Below are 16,684 nucleotides of genomic sequence, written 5' to 3'. Positions count from 1 at the left end.
CACACAAATTGTAGGCACTTTGCTAGCATAATCATTTAAAAGCTTTCCAACTTGCCCATAATATTCATCTAAATCATGATAAATAACAGGGGGAAAATTTTTAAGGGGGGGATAGAAAGGTAGGGGCACATTTTGCTACCTAGGGTAAATGATCAAGGGGAATGGGCGAAAGGCATTCCCATTCCTCAAACTTACCACTTATCCTTGTTGAGAAGGTTGACTGATCAATTCCACATTTACTAAATGACATGCAACTGTATCACACTCCCTATACCAGTGAAGCATAACAATTTCTTCAAGACATGTACCCAAGAGAGAAACTGAATATGGAAACAGGTTACGAAGATTTAGAAAACTCGGATAAAATAATATTCAGCTTCCTTAATCAAGTCTACGATTGTCAATTGTGAGTTACTTCAACGACCAACTTATTACGTACCAATGACAATGCTATCATTTCCTTCACCTTTGCTTCATTGTTACACCTATTCCCTAGGAAGAAAGAGTTACCTTACCTTAGACAAATTGCCCAAAGCACGACCAAATCAAAGGCCCTGCTCCAGCAAAATCGATATTATCCCTAGCTGTACCAACAAATTTCAACACCAAGAACCACTCAATAGATCTCTAAGATGTTGCTTAGCTTATTAATGAACAAAGGGAGAGAAAGCTTCCTGTTAAGGACTTCAACATTTGGAAATAATCATTATTGGCAAACATTGATTTTGATTTCTTTATAATTCTTCATATTTTAGAGATTGAGTAATTAATGATATCTATTAAATTTGAACACTTCATCTTGCAGATGTCATGCCCTTAACATTTTGACGATAAAATAAAATGTTTTTATTGCGAACACTTCATCTTGCAGATGTCATGCCCTTAACATTTTGATGATAAAATAAAATGATTTTATTGCAAATAATTATATATGGAGGTCATTTTGAAAAAACTTAAAATATTAGATTTTCCTCCTATAAAACTCTTGATGAAAATCCCTTCCAACTAGTGAATCCATGGTTAATTGTACATGGAATTTTTAAAATGGTGGAACTGCACTTTAGAACTTAGAATTGTAGTTGTGGCTGAATAAATGATGTGAAATGTAATCATCGTTTAAAAATTGTTGCACATTTTTTCTGTCCTTTTTTAAAAAAATTCCTCCAAATTTCCTTTCCATTTTTTCTTATTTAATAAAAATAAAAAGATCTACTACATATTTATATAAAACAAAAATATCATAAATAACTAGAAAACAATTAAATTCATATGATCATTAATTCCACAAAAAAAGAAAAAGTTTCTAGAATTACCAAAATGATTTAGCTAAATGAGGCCTATTATAAGTATTCTCATATAGGGGTTCCAAGCTTCACAATTATGGAGGATAGGTCACATTAAATGAGGAAAAAGTCATTTTGAGATAAATTTGAAACTTTCCTTGGAAAATAAGATTTAAAGATTTATGAAACATATTTGAATCTTGGAAAAAGGAGATCCCTATTAATGTTATAAAATAGGAACTAATTTAAGTTTTGTTTTTTTCTACATACCACCATTAGAAAGTACTTTATTTTTTAGTTTTAGTTGTTACTATATAATTATAATGGGTCAACTAATTCTAAAAAATTCTTAAATTTTTTCAATATATATTAAGTAATCCCCCTCCATAGAACTATAGTCCAAGCCTTTCATAATAAATTTTTGGTCATTGCAAGTGATAAGCAACTTTTACAATGATGGTCTTTTTTAATATAAGTATTAGGGTTCTATAGATGGGTCCAACTTAACAACACAACATAAAATGCATATAAAACATATTTAAATTAATTTAACAATTCAAGTCACAATTGTAGTAAAGTACAACAAAACAACTTGAACAACCCAAATATACAATTACTATAAAAACTACTATTTCTCCAAAGATTAAGGATGGAAGACTTGTTTGGTAATAATTTCTTATGGATTTAAATTGGTTTCATTTAATGCAACTTAGCCTTTTATTTATAAATTCATGTAACAAACTTTTAATGGCATCAACACATGTCATCATGATATATATATATCATCAACAACAACTTGGCATTTGATATTTGACATTCTGAGACATGAAAGTAATAGAGAACTTAGAGCCCAAAATATTAGATACCTGTTTGGAGGGGAACAACTTAAACATCACACAATAAGCTTACACTTCTAGGCTTAAAAATGTTAAACACTCAAAGTTGACTAACATTTTCTAGGCTTAATATGTTGCTTAATGTACATGGTCATACTAAGAATACACTTCTAGGCTTAAAAATGTTAAACACTTAGAATTGACTAACACTCTCTAGACTTAATATGTTGCTTAGTGTGTGTTGTTTAAGCTTGGCTGGAGGGAGGAGCACTATTGCATGTTGTTAATGATTTTGTGAGTAGAAGAATTTAGATCTGTGTCAAGCTAGCCACTCAACTGAAAGATTGGAGTGCATGGTAGAGATAAGTAGTTTAGATTTTCATTGAACTTATGTCTATATAATTGTGATCATATTCATTATACCTTACAAATTTAGTGTATTTAATATTATCTTTATTATATCTATTACTTTTGTTATCTTTGTTATCTATATTAGTTGTTATTTGTGTTATATATGTTATTTGTTATGTCCTACATTTGTGTGAAAAAGGTATATTTGTAGCTACAAAATTTTAGATTGTTGTTATGTTCTACACCTCATTATAATTCTAATCAAGTTGAATCATTGCTAGCTTTACATTCTATGGAAAAACAAGAAAATAATCAAATAGTTTGATTTTTTTTTCAATCAATTTGTACTTAAGAAGGTTTCATTTTGTTGTAGGAGAATTCTAATTATCTTTCTTCGAATTATATTCTATAAGTTTTTTTAGACTATATGCTTTCGTAGATTAGAAACTTTGAGTACTTTCTAGTTATCATTCCTTTTAAGCATAAACATTCCCTATTTTGGTAAAATCTAGCATGAATTAGGAAATTTGAAATCCTTTTGTAGACAACTTTGGGCACCACCTTGGTTGATATGATAAGTAATCAATTAAAGTGTGATACTTGAGGATAGCTCGCCACTTTTTGGCATCGTTGTCAAGGACTTGTGGTCTTACATTAGGTGTTATTAGGAATTGAGATAGTTAGTCTTCTTAAAAAAATAATTTTATTTTTTTGCATGGTTAGAAAAAAGAGAACCCCCACGAAAGATTTAGTAAGCAACCCACCTCAACACTATACGATAACCTATTAAGGAAACTAACTTTGGAACTACTACGGAATTTAGTCTTTTAAGAGTATCTCTAGAAACTCCTCTTGGTGAGACTCTAGATTCCTCTTCTAGAACTTCCTATCAAAACAAAACTTTTGGAGTTCTTCTATAGGGACCTATTGATAACCCTCTAGAACATCCAACTTGAAGTGTTGTAAAGCCTTCCTCCAAATCTCTCCAAAAAGACACTTCAAAATAGGGAATGAATACTCATTCCACCAAGCTCCTTTTTTTAAAACACTTAAAAAGTATAATCTCAACCATTCTTTAGAATTAGTTACTTTTAATGAAACCCATTTGTTACAACAAATCAAATAGAAAAATATAGAAGTTTTACTACTACATGCAATTAAACAGATACTTGAGCTTAAACAACTGGTGAAATAGTTGTGCATAGAAACACTTGGGAGAAAAAAAGTAGATTAAAACCATCCAAATTGATGGATATCTTGTTAATCTCTTCTTAGAAAAAAAATTGCCACTTCAATACAATGACCCCAATAGTCCTATAATTATGTGGTATTTGTTGGTGAAATTGAAATCCCTAATGCACTAGTGGATTTAGAAGCTTCCATTAACATTATGACAATGGAGGTGATGCAGATGCAATCATTAAGAAATATTCAACGTGTTGGTTCATCTAATTGATTACTTGAAATATTCTAAATTTTTGCCAATTTCTTATGTTGAAATACTTCAAGGTAGTGGCCAACAAATAGGAATCAATTGCAAGATTGAATTCCTCTACACTTCTAGTTTTGTAAGACCAAGGAGGGCGATCCTATGACAATAGGTGATAATATCCTCAATTAACAATCTGGGTATTGTAAACTAGACACACTCTCACTCAATTAGACTAAGAAATCATAATAATTACAACCAGTTTGACTCAATTCTTGGGTATGTAAATTATAACAATTAATAAACTAATTTTCACAATAAATAAATACTCAAATTTACACAAAATTCAAATGAAATGAAATTACATACAAACAAGAAGTTACATTTCCCATGCAAGTATGCTAGATCTAGGTACACACACACACAACACACACATAAAAGTATAATGATAGATCTTGGCTCTCATGCCATGATTTCACATTTAATTAGTAATAAAGTACAAGTTTATAAAGATATTCACCTTTAATACATATAAAATGAAAATGAAATAAATAAAGTCTTTGACCACCATTAACCATCAAACTATTTCGTAAATTGAAGCATGAGAACATGGTTGAGATACTTTTTCATCCAACCACAAATCCTTACGCTTTCTTGGAGTTCTTTTCGACACGAAGAACACCTAGCCTTGCATGAAGAGCCTAGCTACTTGGAAATAAAAAAGAGGGTATCTCGATGCAAGCCTAATACACTCACATGCAATTCTAACATGGATATGCAATGTCTAACAATCAAGATATGGAAAAGAATTATTATTAATAAGTTGGCTAGGTTATGTTCATCTATTTCTATGAACTCCCGACTCTGGCTAGAGCACTTTAAATATAACCACAATCCTAAAAAGTGGACCACATTCTCTATAAACCCATATTCGACACCCTAACCCGAAATGTAAGATTTCCCAAACACAAATGCAAAGAAATAAAAAACATACATTATGCATTTGTACTTTCTTCCTTTGCAATAATAACTATAATGCAATCACTTCTTAAATGTTTTCATGTAATGACTCATACATATCACCCCATGCAATAATAAATGCATAATTTTCCTATTTGTGACTTGTACAATTTCTTTAATGATATAAATATGTTCAACCATATTGTTTCAGTTTCAATATCTATCATTCCTGATTTTTTTTAAATAGTTATCATAATTATTCTACACAACAAATATTGTAAACAATTAAATAAAGAATCCAAACAAATTTTACAGTAAAGAATGCAACCATTAAATGAAATTACAGAAAGGCTATATCATTCTAAAGAATATGGGCATGCATGTTGAAATATAGCTACGGTCGAACTCTTCAAGGCTGACTTCATCATTAAACATTTGAGTGGCCTATCGGTCTTTCACAATAAATAAATTATATTAGTCACTTATGAACCTTGCAATAGGAAATTGCAAACCCGCTACTCTTTGTTATATAGACGTGTTAGTTATATTGCCTCCAAAGGTCGTATTAATCAAACATAACTAATGGTTAATGAGAAGTCGTAATTCTTGAAGAGACGTGATTGTTGATATGAAACCGATCTTGGAAGAGTCGTGTTAATTGGTTTCATCTATCCACATATATATAATTCAATTCCTCTTCTCTTCCAAAGAAAATCGAATCAACTAATATATACAACGGTTCATTGATTGTTATTCCTTCAGTAGCGCGTATTCTTCTTCTAGCAATACATCGAATTGAAGACACAAGAAGATTACGTATCATTTCGCAGTTTGTGTTCCTTGTTCTGCAAATCTGCTATCATTTTCAGCAGTTTATATTATACATACATCAATTAGATTGGGTTCCTTCTTATGATGTGATATATCTATCTCCAACAGATCATACATTCTTACAACAGTGATATCATAGTCATCAAGTGGATTGCACCCATAACAGATCAAACTTATTCCTTATAGCTTGAACTGTGTTGACACTAGCCTTAAGGGGTGAAGTTAATACATTGTTAAAATTTTTGTCTACATAATTTGATCACCTAAAATTAACATGGTATTAGAGCAGGCTTAAGGAAAGATCAGATCCAATTTATAGAAGCAAGGTCATCTTCCACCATTGTCTTCAAGTTTGACTACTCCTATCAAACGCCAAGATGGTAAATGGAATTAGAGTTGAAGACAAACATGAGGGAGCATCAAACTTCGTATCTTGGAAGTTTAGAATTATGCTTGCCTTGGGTGAAAATGAATTAGACGAATTCGTGAAGAAAGCCATACCAGAACCAACTAAAGAGGATGAGAAGATTCAATGGAAGAGAAAGAACCGCACATGAATGAAGATGTTGGTTGACTCTGTGAAAGATCACATTGTGCCAATTATTTCCAAGTTGGAGACGATATATGACATGTTCAAAGCATTAGAGGAAATGTATGAGATAAAAAACACAAGTTGAGCCCTTGCATTAAAGCAACAAATTCACCACATCAAAATGACGAAAGAAGAATCCATCACCTCATACTTCATGAGGAATACTAAATTGAGAGATCAACTCTCTACCATTGGACACACTATAGAGGGCAAAGAGCTAACCATGTTGGCACTCAATGGTCTCCCTTCATCTTGGGAGTCATTTATTCAAAGGATAAGTGCAAGATCAAAACTTCCTAAGTTTGATCAATTGAAGATAGACCGCATTCAAGAAGAGTCAAGATTGGTCACAAGAGGCATTGGTCAAAGTTATACAAATGAAGATATTCATGTTCTTGCCTCTCACTCCTCAAAGAAGAAAGGTAAGAAAGGACAATTCAAAAGAAGGAAGGATATTTTAGAAATCCAATGCTTTAGATGTGACAAATATGGTCACTATGCAATGAAATGTCCAACTAGGACTATGCCTCACAAGCTTCCATTGCGGATGTTGGTGAGACTCTTTCACAAAAGGATTCAGATGGATTCATATTCTGATTTGAAAGAGATAAGTTATATGGTTGAATAATGTTCATAAATTTCATGTGTAGTTATTAATTCATGCAATTACATTATGTGTGTTATTTGTAAAACAACATTGTTAGCAGATGTCCGCTTATGACAAGCTGCATTTGGATATCTTGTTTTTTAAATTTCTTCAATTTACTATGAGTAACTTGTCCTTTACATACATGACATCTTTAGAATCACAACCTATTGCTTTTTGGGTTATAGAGTTTTAAAGTTCTATTTGTGATGAAGAGGTTGAAATTCAGGAAGAATATGTAGAGGACTTTAGTGGAGATTCTGAGATTTTGCATTTCTAATTTTTTTATAAAATAAATATTTACCTACAGAAGTGCAACAGTTCACTTGTGAACGCCATAGAGACATTTGTGCAGGTGATGATAGCATCTAGGGTTACGAAGGAAGTTGAGACAAGAAGGCTCTTCCAATGAGAGGGAGCGTACTGCAAGGAGATTTTGTTCTAAATCTTAGGATGGTCATATTCCTGCCTAGGGCTTGATCTTATGACAGTAGATCCATGGTGGCTTTGGATCTAGCACTTCCAGCCATATGAGGATCATACAAGATGATGAGAGTCTCCTGAAGTAAGATATCTTCCATGATTGGGACCATGTGAGCAGGGGATGCTTCCGTGACAGAGGGAGCAACTAAGAGGATGTGCTTCGATTGATATCCAAGGATCTTGGTCATATTGGTTCAGAGGGAGTGGACCATGTCAAGATGGTTTCTCTAGTGATCAAGTATTACTATGTTAGAGACATGGTGGAAATGGATGCTATTCAGTTGAAATACATTAGTACTGATGAGTAAATGACAAACATTCTCACCAAGCCCCTCTCCAGAATAAAAGTTGTGTACTTTCGAGGTAAGCTTAGTGTGGTGGAGAATGAAGCCCTAGCCGAGATTGAGTCTTAGCTTCATTGATTTGTTTATGTTTGTTTATACATATACTAATGTATTCTTATCTTCAAAAGATGTTTAAAGTATAAAATCTTGTTAATGCATTTCTCCTTGAGAGAGACTTGAGGTGTAAGCCCTTATCTCCACCCTCTGATATGGTTCATGGTGGATGTCATGTGTGTGACACTATGACAACATCATGTGAGAGAGTCCGTGGTGGTTTTCTTGTACTTGTGTGGTTACCCTCTGGATGAGCCATGGTGAATATCATTGTGAGGTGACGATCTCACAATGATGAACACTTGTGCATCTTACCATTATTGTGAGGTGATGATCTCACAATAATGGTTGATATCTCGTGAGGTGATATCTATGGATAAGCCATAATGGTGGATATCACGTGAGGTGATATCTATGAATAAGCCATAATGACGGATAACACGCTATGGATAAGCCATGATGGTTGATATCACAGAAAGGTGATATCATTCCCTTCCACATATGAGTATAGCCATTGTGATCAACAACATGATAAGGTGATGTGTCTTGTAGACATCTAGAAGGATTCCTCCCTAGCTAAAAGGGAGTGTTGAAATATAGCTTTGGTCGAATTATTCAAGGTTGACTTAATCATTAAACACTTGAGTGGCCTATCGGCCTTTCACAGTAAATAAATTATATTAGTCACTTATCAACCTTGCAATATGAAATTGCAAACCTGCCACTCTTTGTTATATAGACGTGTTAGTTATATTGCCTCCAAAGGTCGTATTAATCAAACATAACTAATGGTTAATGAGAAGTCATAATTCTTGAAGAGACATGATTGTTGATATGAAACCGATCTTGGAAGAGTCGTGTTAATTGGTTTCATCTATCCACATATATATAATTTGATTCCTCTTCTCTTCCAAAGAAAATCGAATCAACTAGTATATACATCAGTTCGTATTATTCCTTTAGCAGTTCATTGATTGTTATTCCTTCAACAATGCGTATTATTCTTCTAGCAATACATCGAATTGAAGACACAAGCAAATTATGTATCATTTAGCAGTTTGTGTTCCTTGTTCTACAAATCTGCTATCATCTTCAGCAGTTTACATATACATACAACAATCAGATTGGGTTCCTTCTTGTGACATGATATATCTATCTCCAACAGATCATACATTCTTACAACAGTGATATCATAGTCATCAAGTGGATTGCACTCATAACAGATCAAACTTATTCCTTATAGTTTGAACTGTGTTGGCACTAGCTTTAAGGGGTGAAGCTAATACATTGTTAAAATTTTTGTCTACATAATCTAATCACCTAAAATTAACAGTGCATATATAAAAATATACTTTGATTTAATCAAGAAAGTATTTAAATTTTAAATATGTTTTAATAAATTACAAACAACCAAAATCTAGAAATAAACTAAAAGAATGAATGTGCATGCAATACATTTAAAATTGCTTTCATATACAATTCTGAAATAAATATGAATATTTAAAAAAAAAAAATTTTAATGGTAAAAAGAAATTGTGCAAAGAGTGAAATAATAATTTAAAAACCTCTATATTATTTTAGTAAATTGGCCATTTGTTCTGTAAATAACATAAATGTACAATTAACAACATTAACATGCATTAAATATGTTCAATTATTTAATTATTTAATTAAAAGATAAACCATTTCAAATACAAAACAAAATATATAAAATACCTGACAAATAACCAAATTGTTGCAATTTTTTTAACTTTCAAAACAAGAAATTTGCCTCTTAATATCCTACCGGTGCAAGGCTTTCTCTCAACTATATTTTCTGGTTTCCTTTTACTAGTAAATCCTTTCTCTATATGACTAGTGCATGGATTTTTAGGAAGTACTTTCTGTTGTGTAAATAAAATGAATGTATAATCATCTTTTTCTTTCCACAAATTGCATTTAAATGTATCAAATATATATGCCTAAATCAGCCCTTGAAATTGCTGCAATTTTCCTTTTGTATTCACGTTTCTCTCTACCAAAGCTTCGCTATTGCAAATTTCCTTCCCAACTCTCTCCGTGGAAAAGAGAAGGCTTTGTTTTTATTATGGAAAATTCTATTTTCACGAAAGATTTGATAGTTTTTATTAATTTGTATTTTTTATTAAAACTTGATTATAAGCTAAGTTTCATTTTAAACTTATTAACTTTTCCCCTCTCAAAGAATCGATTGCTTTCTTTTATAAAAGTTTTTTCATATGAAATTTTGTTTTAACTAAAATCTTATAGTTTTCTATAACAATTCATTTTTTCTCTAGAAGCATCCTTTTAACGATGTTCTAGAAGGATGCTCATTATTCCTCCAGAAGCATCTTTTCAATGACATTCTAAAAGTTTTCTCATTGTTTCCTCTAGAAGCATACTTTCAATGACGCTCCAAAAGGATGTTCATTATTCTTTAGAAGCATCTTTTCAATGATGCTCCAAAATGTTGTTTGTTGTTTTATCCAAAAGCACCCTTTCAATGATGCTACAATAGGTTGTTCATTGTATCCTTTAGACAAATCCTTTCAACAATGCTCTAGAAGTATTTTTTTTGTTTCCTCGAGAAGAATCCTTTCAATGATGCTTTGAAAGGTTATTTGTGTTTTCTTTGGAAGCATTCTTTCAATGATGCTTTAAAAGGTTATTCACGTTTCCTTCAAAATCATCATTTCAATGATTCTCTAGAAAGTTATTCGTGTTTCATTTAGAAGCATCCTTTCAATGATGATACAAAAGGTTATTTATTGTTTCTTTTGGAAGCATCCTCTTAATGATGCTTTGGAATATTGTTTGTTATTTTTTTGAAAATATTTTCAATGATACTCCAGAAGATTGTTCATTGTTTCTTCAAAAGCATCCTTTCAATGATACTCCAAAAGGTTGTGTTCTTGTTTTCATTGGAATAATTCTTTTGATGATGCTCCAAAATGTGTTCATGTTTTCTTTAGAATCATCTCTTCATATATGCTCAAATTTTTTTCTTGTGCCACTCTTGAAACACATCTTCAAGGATACCTTGAAAGCCACTTATGCCTCTTTAGCAATGATCTAAACCATCATTTTCATTTTCTTCAATCATATAGAATAATTTTGAAATTGAGGTTTAATTTTTTTTGTGTTAAATATGTGTTAGAATCATCAATTGATATTTAAATGAAAACAATTCAAATTTCTAAGTAATAATGATCATATCCATATTAATGATGAATGAGTGTAAGGATTCAATGCCACACACACCAAATATTTAGCAAGCGAAATTGATTTCTCATAAAAGAATAACAAGTATGTACATTGAATATTAATTAAGAATTTTAATGATTATTATATAATATATTGTAGACACATAATTCTGACCAGGCCATTAATTTTCATCATGCGTCCTAGGACAATAATAAATTAATTATTTGCTCCTTAAATTCTAATATTTCCTCTCAATAATCAAATAAATTCAATTTATTTGATTAACTAATTCTTAAATATGAATGGTAAATTAATAAATTTAAATTTGTTAATTTATCATATTTATATTTTGGTATGTGAAAAATTAATAAATTTTATTTATTAATTATCCCATATTTATGTTTTCAACCTGCCAATTTAGAAAAATACGAGGAAAATCAATTTATTTATTTATTAAATCCCCATATTATCTTCTTCGATTTGATTCCGGATTTCTTTCGCTTTTTTAGAAACTCTGCTATGTGTTTGATTCTAGCCACTGATTCTTCGTGTATTCAGATTAATCTCATTTGTTGATTCAAAATCCTCTTTTCTATAAATCGAGCTCTCATTGCTCATTTTGAACAACAACATTTTTCAAGTATCCTTTACACTGTAGGTGAGATCCACAACATATTTTAAGGAGAAAGAGAAACAATGGAGGTCAATTGAAGGAGATTGTATCTGGTTTGCATTTCTTGTTTATATCTTATCTTCAATTCTTCCCTTGAATGTAGTAGGATCTATTTCATTACAATTTAGCTTTTGTGGTTAGCTAATTGGTATTACTTTGATGATTTCCCAAATTCCTAGCTACATTTCTTGGTAAACTTGACGTGAAAAATGCAATGTATGTGCCCAATATATGTTGAAATACAATGCATTTTGTCAAACAGTTCATGTGATTTGTTTATGTTGGCCCATTATATTCTGCATTTTTGTCAAACAAAACATAACTTACGGTTCATTCGCCTTGTCTAGGTTTTCCAATTTGCATGCATATTTGCCAGAGCATCTCCAACGTTTTGAGGCATTTTTCATAATAGTCTTGTTGTATTTGGCATTAACACCTATTTTTTTTCAGCCATGTTCTACAGATTTTAGCCACATTTTGCTTCATATGTTGGCTATTCAAGAGCCAGTCAAACAAACATTGAAATCTGCATTAAATAAAAACACTTTATTCAACATAGAAATCGGTTCATCAAACACTAAGGCCACGTAGATTAATTTATTAGGATTTTAATTTTGTTATTTAGAATTAGTTTAGATTTTAATTTTGTTAATTAGAATTAGTTTAGATTTTAATTTTGGTATTTAAATTTAATTTAGATTTTATTTTTAATTAGATTTTAAGTTTTGCTATTTAAATTAGAAATAAATTTTTGTTAGTTAGAACTAGAATGTTAATTTTTTAATTAGATTAAATTTTAAATTTGTTAAGTACATTAATTTTTTGTTGTTGTTAATTTGACTAATGTTTAGTTTTGTGTCAGTGTGTTTTGATCTCTTTTTGTGAAATAATCTTCATGGCTTTGTGTGCTTGTGCAGGTATCTATCATTTGTCAAAAACCATAATCTCGAAACTACTAATGACATTTGGTGCAAGACGTTTGACAAAGACTTGATTTTGAAATCGATTGTCTGTTAGTTTAGCAGACACTTCAATTAGTGCTTTACAATTAACCAGTGTTTTCCATGTCTTCTCTTAGATGTTATGCATGTGTTAACCTCTCGAGAAGCCCATAAGGCCGAGTGAGAGGGAACAACCCAAGTGGCAATGGGATAAAATCTAAGCTCTTCCGAGCCACTATAAACAAATGCGTTTGTGCCAAAAGTTGCAAGCGATGAGTGTTACATGCTGCCATAACAATGTTATGTCTTCCTTAGTGCCCACGTGGAACCTAAAAAACCTGTGGAGCATAACCTCTACAGGCTGGGAGGCTTCCTTTAATGGAGTGGAAAATGTTGTTGATTATGGCCACTCAAACGGATGCCTTGACTACAACCCCTTGTGTTTAGTTTTCCAAAAAACTTCTCCTTGTTGACTCAGGCATTGTGATACACGCATGCTGAAGAAACCCCTCATGTGCCCTTCAATTAGAGATAGTAAATTTCTTGGGAAGTGATGGGCTGAGGAATTCGAAGCTTGGTACGCCTGAGAAGTGAGTTTCGTGGAGGGGATCCAGTGCTACCAAGCTTTTAACTATCTAGTTGAATGAGGTATTTTGGGTAAGGGGATTCAACAAGTATTGTCTTGGCTAGCCTAAGGATTTGTTGTTGAATGCACACGGGTGTCTTCTTTCAAATTCAAACAAACATTTTGTCTTTTGTGCTTGTTAAAGGCGAATTCCAAACAAAGGACATAATCAACATACCAAACATTGGCAAACAAAAAATAATTTTCTAAATGCAGTCTAAACAACCTCAAACAAAGTCAACTTGGTCCAAAACATTTCAAAGTATTCATCCAACATTTGAAAAGGGTTTCATAAACATGGCTTTTCAAAACATGGGATATCCTTGTTTCAAGATTCATGTCACCTAGGGTTAGCTATTGCATAGTTCAAACCTAGGCCCTAGGACATTCACATTGCCTTTCATATTTAGTCCATCACATTGTCATAATTTCTTTGCACTTAGGTTTAGAGTCATTTTCTTAAGTCTTCATTGCATTATCATTATCCCAAAACTAGGTCTTGGATTAGGTTGCATTTTGCATTTCCTAAAGTCATTGGTCCTTGCATATATCCTTATTTCATTAAGTCTTGCCTTAGGTTGATATTGTCATACATTTGCACTCATACCCTTGGTCCTTAGGTCATATCATATCCTTGAATCATTTTCATATCCTTAGATCATTTTCATATCATATCATATCCTTAGTTAGGTCATATTATATCCTTAGTTCATATCATTAGGTCATATCATATCATTAGGTCCTATCATATCACAACATTAAGTCATATCATAACTCTAGATCATATCATTGCATAATACCTTTGGTTCATTTCATATCCCTAGATCATAGCATATAACTTGAAGATAATTTCATATCTTGTGTTCATACCTTAGGCATTGGTCATTAATCATCCCATTGCATTTAGCCTGAAAATTAGGATTTTCAAACTCCAAAAATCAAAACTTTAGACTAAACCCTAAGTTGTTGTTAGGAAGTCTCGACCTTGTCCAAAATTTGTCTTTTTATCAACATCATTTGTCAAACCTAGCTTAGTATCCAAGCGTATAGGTGAGACATTGTCACTTTGTCATTTGTCCTCTTGTCCTTCTAAGGTCTTGACTTCATTTCAATTTCCCAAGGTTGGGTTTTTAGCTTTGCATTCCAAAAGTTTGTCCAAATCTTGAAAACAAAAAAAATATAGGTTGCACTCTCATATCCCAAAATTACATTTAGTTGCATACCATCATCACTCCAAAAAATTAAAAGGTCCAAAAACACTTAGTCGCATTGTCAGTCATCTAAGTTGCATTAGTTGCATACATCATTCTTAAAATCCAAAATCCCAAAAATATTGCGTTGCATAGTGAAATGCCTATTGAAACAAGGTTTCAAGCTCCTATGATGCAACAAGTTTGACATATCAACCAATGATTGGAACAATGAATAACATAATTCAATCAAGTTTTAGTCCAAGGCAATCATAATTCTATCCAACCCAACAACAAGGCAATATCAATCAAACATTTTATGATGAAACAAGTATCCAAATACGAAAACTAGAGGAGAACTAGCTCGAGAAAAAGAGATCTTGGAACAAAAAGTGAAAAACCATGAAAATAATAGATCACAAATGTCCAAAATGTTCTAAAAATTTCTAGGTCCAAATCCAAATATTGAGCCAATTGTTGTAAAAGCTCTGATCGAACGATTAGACATACCAGCTCTCATCTCTCAAATAGAGATGATGAAACAATTTCAAGCAACAAGGAAAGCATTTAACCAAGTCTCAAATCAAACTTCATTCAACCAAGTCCCAAGTCAAACATCATTTTATCAAACTTTGTTCAATCAAATCTTGAACCAACAACCAATAATCAATCAAAAACCAAGGTCCAACATGTCCAACATATTCAACCAATGGTCCAATATATCCAACCAACACACCCAATGGTGGAATTTCAACAATATGCTAAACCAACAATACAATATGAACAATTGGTCCAACCAACTATCAAGTATCAACAACAAACCAAAACATGTTAAACTAGGACAAATTTTAAACATGTCAAACCAAATCAACCCAATTCAAAAATCAAAACATAACACCAAACCAAAACCAAATCACCTTCAAAGAATCTCAAAATAAAAAACCAACCATGTTAAAACCTTGGAAGGATTCAAATGTGTCTCCAAAGAAAGGTAGCTTTATTACAAATCTCTTAAAGAGAGTCCTAAGTGCTTTTTCTAAGAAAGATCAAAATTATATGTTCATGTCTAGCAATGACTCATCCCCTCATAAACAAATTGACTCTCTAGTGGCATCTATTCCTACACCTTTTGAAGTTTTGCAAGAACCTCCCATATAATCTCCTAAAGCTTCACTAGAGAAATTTCCATCATATCCTTCAATTGATACATCAAATAATGCATCCTCCCAAGGGTTGTTTGCAATAGAAATACACACTAATATGTCTTTATACAAATCCCTTGTACTATTTGGAAATACAATATTTAATGCCACAAGATGCTTCTCTTTTAGAGAGTCCCATACAAAGTCCATCTCTCTCATGTCACAACATTTCTTCCTTTCCAGAATCCCTCATGTATATCCAAAGTCCAACCCTATGTCAAGAGGATGATTTAGAGCATAAAGAATTAAGTCTTGAAATGGATCAAGATCAAGACCCTAAAACTTTTCCATTGCATACTACGTTTGAACAATATCTCATATCCTTTGATGATTCCCTTATTCCTGTCCATTCTATCCAAGAATGCAACACCTTTTCAAGTCCCATTGACATTCCACTCCTTGAGAAAGATCCAAATATCCCTCCCATCCTTTCTAATGATCCCATTTAAATTTAAGAGAAGAGAACCTTTAAAGAGAAATCCAATGATCTTCCTCCTTGTCAAGATCAAATTATCCCTTTAAATTCTCCACAAGATCCATTTGTTCCTCCATCTCCATGTCTTAATCCTCCATATACACTCCAAGATCTCATTTCTTTTGATGATCCCATTATTTCTCCCATACCATCTCACAAAGAGTCTGTCATTGATCCCGATCCCCCTTGTGATCCTGATCCCCCTCATGATCCTGATCCCCCTCATGATTCTAACATGTTGGTGTAAGATGCTCATTAACCCCCTATATGTACAATGTGTTCCTCCACTTTGGTCCAGTCTGATCCACTTCAAGATCCTATCATTCCTAACATATCATATCCACCTCATAATAGACTCGCATCTTCTTCCCAAAGTAAAGAGTATCCTACAAGTCAAAAAATTTATAAAGACAAAGGGGTAAACATTCACAAGAAAGAACCTCTCCATATCAAAGAAAATCTTAATGGTCATGGCCTTAGTGACATTCCTCAAGATGTTGGTATTCCTGCTAAATCTCGCATCCCTCCTTTAAAATCCAAACATATGCCTTCCTCGTCATCCCTT

This window comes from Cryptomeria japonica, chromosome 8, assembly GCF_030272615.1.
Source record: "Cryptomeria japonica chromosome 8, Sugi_1.0, whole genome shotgun sequence".
NCBI classification, from domain to species: Eukaryota; Viridiplantae; Streptophyta; class Pinopsida; order Cupressales; family Cupressaceae; genus Cryptomeria; species Cryptomeria japonica.
Note: the sequence above shows the minus strand (reverse complement) of the source record.